This window comes from Zootoca vivipara, chromosome 3 (genome assembly GCF_965207765.1).
Source record: "Zootoca vivipara chromosome 3, rZooViv2.hap1.1, whole genome shotgun sequence".
Lineage (NCBI taxonomy): Eukaryota > Metazoa > Chordata > Lepidosauria > Squamata > Lacertidae > Zootoca > Zootoca vivipara.
This window is the reverse complement of record NC_142586.1, coordinates 29,861,462-29,869,327: the sequence shown is the minus strand read 5'-3', so window position 1 is coordinate 29,869,327 and position 7,866 is coordinate 29,861,462.

The window sequence follows — 7,866 nt, the reverse complement described above, 5'->3', positions numbered from 1 at the left end:
GTGTATTTCAGCCCGTTCAATAACGGGCGCTAGAATCCTGGGGTTCGGAGAAGCGCTTGCGCAAGCGCTTCTCCGAACCCTGGGATGTCTCCTTCCTCTCGGCGGCTGGGGGGCAGGAACGGAGGAGGAGAAAGCAGCGCTTTCTCCTCCTCCATTCCTGCCCCCCTGCCGCCGACAACAAGGACAGGTCCCAGGGTTCGGAGAAGCGCTGCGCAAGCGCTTCTCCGAACCCCAGGATTCTAGCGCCCGTTATTGAACGGGCTGAAATACACTAGTATTATTATATCATCACAGCCACCAAACTGCAATGGCTATGATTCTTTGGAGGAAGTAGCAACATTTAAACTGGTATAGAACTAATGTATCACTGTAGCTTCAGGGAAACAATAGCCCCTTTCATCTCCTTCCACACGCCTCAAACTTGCAGAAGGTAAACAAGGCTGTGCCCACTGGTTCTCCTCCCTGTCCTCTGGGTGGTGTCCAATTGCTCTGTCACAACTTGTGTGTGCAGTGCGGATAGGGAGGAAATTCAGTTCAGCTTACATTTAAAGCAGAACATGTCAAATCCACAATTTCTGAAGCAAGGGGAGAACTGAAACACATCCAACCTTTGAAATTCGTACAAATCTGAATTTTGTGATACAATTCTCCAACCAACCAATGTACAGTGGGACCTTGGTTTTCAAACGCCTTGGTACTCAAGCAACTTGGAACCCAAACACTGCAAACCCGGAAGTGTTCCGTTTTGCGAACTATTTTCGGTATCCGAACGTACTTCGTTTTGAGTGTTTTGCTTCCGATTTGAGTGCCACACTTCCGTTTCGAGTGTTACGCAGAGGTCTGTCTGTTTTTGCTATTTATTTTGCGTTTTTGTTTTCCTGGCTTTTTTGTGTGTGACTGTGTGGAACCCAGGTCAGCTCCTGGTGGATAGGGTTGCCAGACTCAATAGAGGACAGGACTTCTGTGCCTTTACTTGCCCTGCTCTCTTTTGAGTCTGGAAACCTTAAAGAGAAACCAGCAGACCATTTGTTTAATTTCCAAGCAAAGGGTCTGCTGGTTTCTCTTTAAGGTTTCCAGACTCAAAAGAGAGCAGGGCAATTAAAGGCACAGAAGTCCTGTCCTCTATTGAGCCTGGCAACCCTACTGATGGATTGATTGTGTGACTGCAGTACATTGTTTATTGCTTTTATTTTATGGATCAATGATCTCGTTAGATAGCAAAATTCATGTTCAGTTGCCATTTTAGGGGTTGTTTTTAAAAGTCTGGAACGGATTAAGTCATTTTGCATTACTTTCTCTTGCGCCTTGGTTTTGGAACGCTTTGATTTTGGAACGGAATTCCGGAACAGATTAAGTTTGAGAACCAAGGTACCACTGAATACACAAATACATATATTAGGGGGAAGGTATGCATAAAAATGAACTCATTGGTAAAAGACAACACACACAAATGCATGGTATTAGGAGAAATGGCTTGCAAATAAAAATATGTTCATCAAAACTGCATATGTGCTCATTAGGAGAAATTTGCTCTAAAAAGCTGGAGGATTCTCATGAGGATTTAAAAAGAAACAAATTGCTGCAGAAATGTGGATAACTGAATGTAAAGTTGGAAAAACGAGAACAGCCACTGGCAGATCCTTCCATCCCTAGTGTGTGGTACAAAAGACTTCTGTCAATCTTCTGCTGAGCTCATGGAGGTGAGGGGACAAGGTCAGCTGATGCAAGAGAATGGAGAGAAGCTCTTGAAAGGGAAGATAGCCAAGGCTAGATTGATGAGGAATAGCTGTGTGGCAAATGCAGATGCTTCTGGACAAAGGAAAATTCGATGGCAGGTCATGTTCCTTCCAGTATCATGCCTTTTAAAGAGAAACTGGATGAAAAGCATCAAGAGCATCAAGGGATATATGCATCAAACCTCTTTGAATATTGAGTACAAAAGAGGAGCATATCTGGAAACTGACAGAGTACCCAAAAATCGCTTGCTGTTATTACACATAGATAGTGACAATGGTTCCATAGTCCTTATCTATTCTTCCTGATTAAAAATATAGGATTGCGGTTTTATTTCCGCCCTCCCCCATTTATATTTGCTCCCTCAAATAATTAGCATAGGAATTCCCAAAGAATGAGGCATGATCGCTTCTGATGAATCTCAGTCTCAAGAAAGATTAAAAGAAAATGTGGGACCAGGGCCAAGAATCTAGTACAGGTGAAACTCGGGAAATTAGAATATCGTCGAAAAGTGCATTTGTTTCAGTAACACAATTTAAAAGCAAATTAAAAAAATTCCTCCAGTAGCACCTTAAAGACCAACTAAGTTTTTATTTTGGTATGAGCTTTCGTGTGCATGCACACTTCTTCAGATGTATTCTTCAGATGTATTCTTCAGATGTATCTGAAGAAGTGTGCATGCACACGAAAGCTCATACCAAAATAAAAACTTAGTTGGTCTTTAAGGTGCTACTGAAGGAATTTTTTTATTTTGCTTCGACTCAGACCAACACGGCTACCTACCTGTAACAATTTAAAAGGTGAAACCAATATATGAGATAGATGCATGACATGCAAAGCAAGGTATGTCAAGCCTTTATTTGTTGTAATTGTAATTATTTGTCATTAGGCGGGTCAATTATAAATGAAATGTAATTAATGAAATGTAATAGTGATGCTTATTTTATTTTATTTTTGTATTATTGTAACTACCGTATTTGTTTTATTACTGTGGAATTTCCAAAAGAAAGCATTTGTAAAAATTAAAAGAAAAATAAAAAATAGTAAGTTGCATTACTGAAATAAATGCACTTTTTTGACAATATTCTAATTTTCCAAGTTTCACCTGTGTGTGTGTGTGTGTAGTCAGTCTGGTTGCACCCAGGATAATACAGTGCATACGGTTTCAATAAGTGCTTGTAGATAGGATCAGAAAGGAAGAGGGGGCAAGCAGATTCACATTTAAGTTGATGTTGTGATATACACAAGTGTGGTAATTGGTGGGATGGACATACCTTTCATATGTAGTTCATTGTATACTTTTCTCCTTTGTGATTAATTAGCACCAATAACCTGGTATCTTGCCTCAAGGCTCTTGAACAATTTAATGGCTTAATGACAGGCAAAAATGAAGAGGAAGAGGAAGAGGAAGAGGAAGAGGAGGAGGGGGAGGGGGAGGAGGAGGGGGAGGGGGAGGAGGAGGAAGAAGAAGAAGAAGAAGAAGAAGAAGAAGAAGAAGAAGAAGAAGAAGAAGAAGAAGAAGAAGAAGAAGAAGAAGAAGAAGAATGTCCTATTCTGTGTATTTCTGTTGAGGAAAGCAGCACCTGCTGAATTTTTACCTCTGATGCAGCTGTTAAATGCAGGTGGTTCTGCCAGGAAAAAAAAGTGGAAATCTTTGTCTTATTTTCAGGGTTTGCTCTTCACGACACTGAGTGCTAGACAAAACAACACCCTGAGTCTATTTCAGTAGGACCCAAGTAAGAATGCTTCAATGTGAGTTTAAAGCAGAAACCAATACTGTCAATTAATTTGCCTAACAAGCAAGAAGTAAGGACAAAGGACAAGATTCTCTGTTTAGTCCCCACCACTCATGATTTTAGGTACCTTTCCATAGGTACCTTTCCATTCCAAATGACTCAGTGTGACTACGTGTGACTATTCAGAAGTCAGTTCAATAGGGGTCACATCCAGGTATGTGTGGATGGCATTGCAACCTTCATTACTTTTTAAACATGTCCCTCCCATTGCAGAAGCACAATGATACAAATCAAGTTGGCCTATTTGCAGTATAGCTGCTTAGTAAATGTTTTACAGTCATACCACGGTTTAAGTACGCTTCGGTTTGAGTACTTTCAGTTTAAGTGCTCTGCAGACCCGTCTGGAACGGATTAATCCACTTTCCATTACTTTCAATGGGAAAGTTCGCTTCAGGTTAAGTACGCTTCAGGTTAAGTACGGACTTCCAGAACCAATTACACTCATACTTCGGGTTAAGTACGCTTCAGGTTGAGTACTCCGCGGACCCGTCTGGAATGGATTAATCCACTTTCCATTACTTTCAATGGGAAAGTTCGCTTCAGGTTAAGTATGCTTCAGTTTAAGTTCTCCACGGACCGTCTGTAATGGATTAATCCACTTTCCATTACGGTACTTTCAATGGGAAAGTTCTTTTTTTTAAAATAAACTTTATTGAAATTCAAATTAAGATAAACACGTACATAAACACATACACACACTTGAAATAATAATAATAACATAAAAAATCATATATAATAAAAAAAATCAAAATAGAACAATACTGACAATAAGGATATAACTTGAAAATTAAATTCATATATTCAACTTAAATCCAACTTAAATTGCAATACCCGTTTGCTTCAGGTTAAGTATGCTTCAGTTTAAGTACTCCACGGACCGTCTGGAACGGATTAATCCACTTTCCATTACTTTCAATGGGAAAGTTCGCTTCAGGTTAAGTACAGACTTTCAGAACCAATTGTGTACTTAAACCGAGGTACCACTGTACTCTGATTCTGCTGTTTCCCTCGCCCCCTCGATAGATTTAAAATATAATGCCCACCCAACAATTGAAATTCTGCTAATTTCACACACACACAAGCATGATTTGCAGAGCTTTCCAAAAATCCCTTTTGTGCTGGGGTATTGAAAAACATTTCCCATTATTCGCTTGTGTCATTTACAGCTATGGAAATGACATTGCTCTTCCTTTCTTTGGGGGGGGGGGTTACGCTTTCCGCAGCCTGAGAAAAGACCCACAGGTAAAACCCACTGGGTGGTGGTGGTGTGTGCTCTGTTTGATGTGACTGAACCAAGGAGGCAATTCCACGTTAAATGTCGATGTCAGCCACCAGAGACAAAAATAAGTCTTCCATTTTCAGTGAGCCAATAAACAAGATATTCAAATCATCAACTGCCACCTAGTGGCAAGGAAGAAGTATTTCCATTTATATCTCAGGTTAAAAGAGACTCAACGTTCAAGACAAAACAGCTCCTCTATGACACCCAAACACATCTGTGCCCCTGTTTTGCTTGCTAGTCTTCCAGTCTCTTTGTTCATATGCATGGCCTCTATTTTCAGCTCTTCTGTTTATGCCATTTTCACTCTTTAATCACCCTTTGAATTATGGTGCTGGAGGAGACTCTTGAGAGTCCCATGGACTGCTAGAAGATCAAACCTATCCATTCTTAAGGAAATCAGCCCTGAGTGCTCCCTGGAAGGACAGATCGTGAAGCTGAGGCTCCAATACTTTGGCCACCTCATGAGAAGAGAAGAATCCTTGGAAAAGACCCTGATGTTGGGAAAGATTGAGGGCACTAGGAGAAGGGGACGAGAGAGGACAAGATGGTTGGACAGTGTTCTCGAAGCTACGAACATGAGTTTGACCAAACTGCGGGAGGCAGTGCAAGACAGGAGTGCCTGGCGTGCTATGGTCCATGGGGTCACGAAGAGTCGGACACGACTAAACGACTAAACAACAACAACAACAACAATCACCCTACACCTCGTTTCTTTCCATCACCTTTATCTGCTGACTGTACTCAAACTTCTTTGAATGACAAAGCCTCTCTCCGATTTTGCCACGTGCTTGTTCACTATTCTTCCTCCTCATTCTGTCTGTTAATCAAATACCTTTCTCTCTCTCTAAATTTCCATTTCCTTGTGCCATTTCTCCTTTGGGGTGCTCTCTCTATTGTAGCTCCTTATACTCTTTTCCTTTATACAGTATTTCCATCAGGCCTCCTCTCTGCCCTCTTTTAGGAAACTATTTTAATCTTCCAAAACTTGCATTTTCCTTTTGACAACATTCTATTTTAAGCTTCTTGTTTTATTTCCCTAATACGTGGGCTTTGTTTTTAAAAACAGATCCTCCGTTGCAGGAGCAGCCAACAGTGTCTGGAACTACAATTCCTACTAGCCCCAGACAGCATAGACAATTGTCAGAGATGATGGGAATTGTAGTCTACAGCTTCTGGAAAACATCCTGTTGCCCCCCCCCCCGTAACTCTTTTTAAGGTTCCTTTTAACGTCACCCACAAAGTGTTAAGGGCTTAGCAAAAATCACCTACCTAAATGGGGCACTTTGCCAAATACTTGTGGTTTGGGAGTGAGATGGAAATCTAGAGTTTTTCCTTAGAAAACTCTCTTTTTGCCCCATGTAACGTTGAATAAAACTATTTTTGGTTCATACTGCTGGATGAACACAGCTAATGGCTAATGGCCCAAAGTCAACTGGTGAACTTCATGGCTGAGTGGGGATTTGAACCCTGGTCTCCCAGTCCAACACTCTATTATGCAACACTGGCTACACCATTATCACTGCTGCCTTGGGGGCAGCACTTGTCATACTTTGTGTTGTATAATCCACTTGTCATGGCAGGGATACAGTGGCTGATCTTGGAAGGTGTTCCTTTTCACATACGAACCACCACCTTTTATACCTTGAATGTTGGCGGTAGATTCTTCATCAGTAAAAACACGTCTTAAGGTTGGAATCTTCACAAAGCCAAAACTTTGTGGAAAAGCTTTGATTTTTCTGGTCTATGACATAGGGAGGATCTACACACAGGGGGGGGAAACCCTCTATAAATAAGTCAGAAATTAGACAGTTATAACAAAATTCAATAAAAAACCCTATGGGAAAATGCATATAGTTTTTTTCCTGCTCTCTGGCCCCACCTGGTGTTGCATGTTTATAGCGCATGCAAATCGTTGTTTCTTTACTAATGTAGCTGAGTCCATAGTTGTAAATGAAGCTTCTTAGTTCTCTTCATAGACCCTTCATTCATTTTCTTATCCTGTAGCCCTTCCGTCATTCAGTAGATACCTTGTCTGTGACTGGGTATACCAAAATTCTTTCTGGCAGGCTTTATCTGCCTCAAGTCTAAAACAAGGATCAGGAACTGGCAGCCTTTTAGTCAGGAGTTCAACTGGTCCTATCAAAGGAGGGTGTGGAAGGGCAAACCCTGGAATATTGAGATGCATTGAGCAGGTCCATCCAAACAATGGAGGTGTGGAGCACGGACTTCCTATTCCCTTGTCACTATGGCCTGCTATCAAAACTAATTGATGAACAGTGCCCTATAATTTTCAAGTAAGCCTAGTATGTTCCACATTGTGTACAGCTTACAAGGACGCCTTTTAAATTATACAGTAGCTTGAAGTTGTTCTTTTTTGCAACCTAGCAAATATATATCCATAAAAATAAATCACAATTTTCCAGGGCAATTTCCCACGATAAAAAGCTTAATCAGGGCATAGTTAACAGCCCTGTGGCTGCATTCTCAATGCAACAATAAATTCTACAGCACAGCATTTATTGGTTTATTTCCTCCAGATAAGGTATTGCACAATGAGTTATTTTATCATCAGAGAGAACCAGACTTATCCCAAGGGCAACGTGCTAGAAAACACTATTAAATGGTAAATACACATTATATCCTATTATGATCCCTTTTCAAAGACTGGTCTACTTGCTTGCTTTTTCAAGTTCTTCAGCTTATGCAATGAAAACAGATGAGTGCCACTACTATTATTCTTGAACGTTAAGAAAGCCTACTTCCAAATGCCATGTTTACTTTTAGGGTGGAATCCAATGTATGAACAGACAGGACTTCCTTCTCCATTCTTTCTTACAAAATCTACTCTAGAAAATGCCCCAACCTGCCTGTTTTGGGGACATGTAAGGAGTGGCTGGGGGAGGAAAAGGAGGAGTCCCATTGCATGAGCAGAAGTCAGTTCCACTCATGCACAATTAAAACGCTCCACTTTAAAGGAATACATTTGTACAACTCAAGTGCTTCAAATTTCTTCTTTAGAACAGGTGTGTTTTTATAACACACTGTGTAGAATTG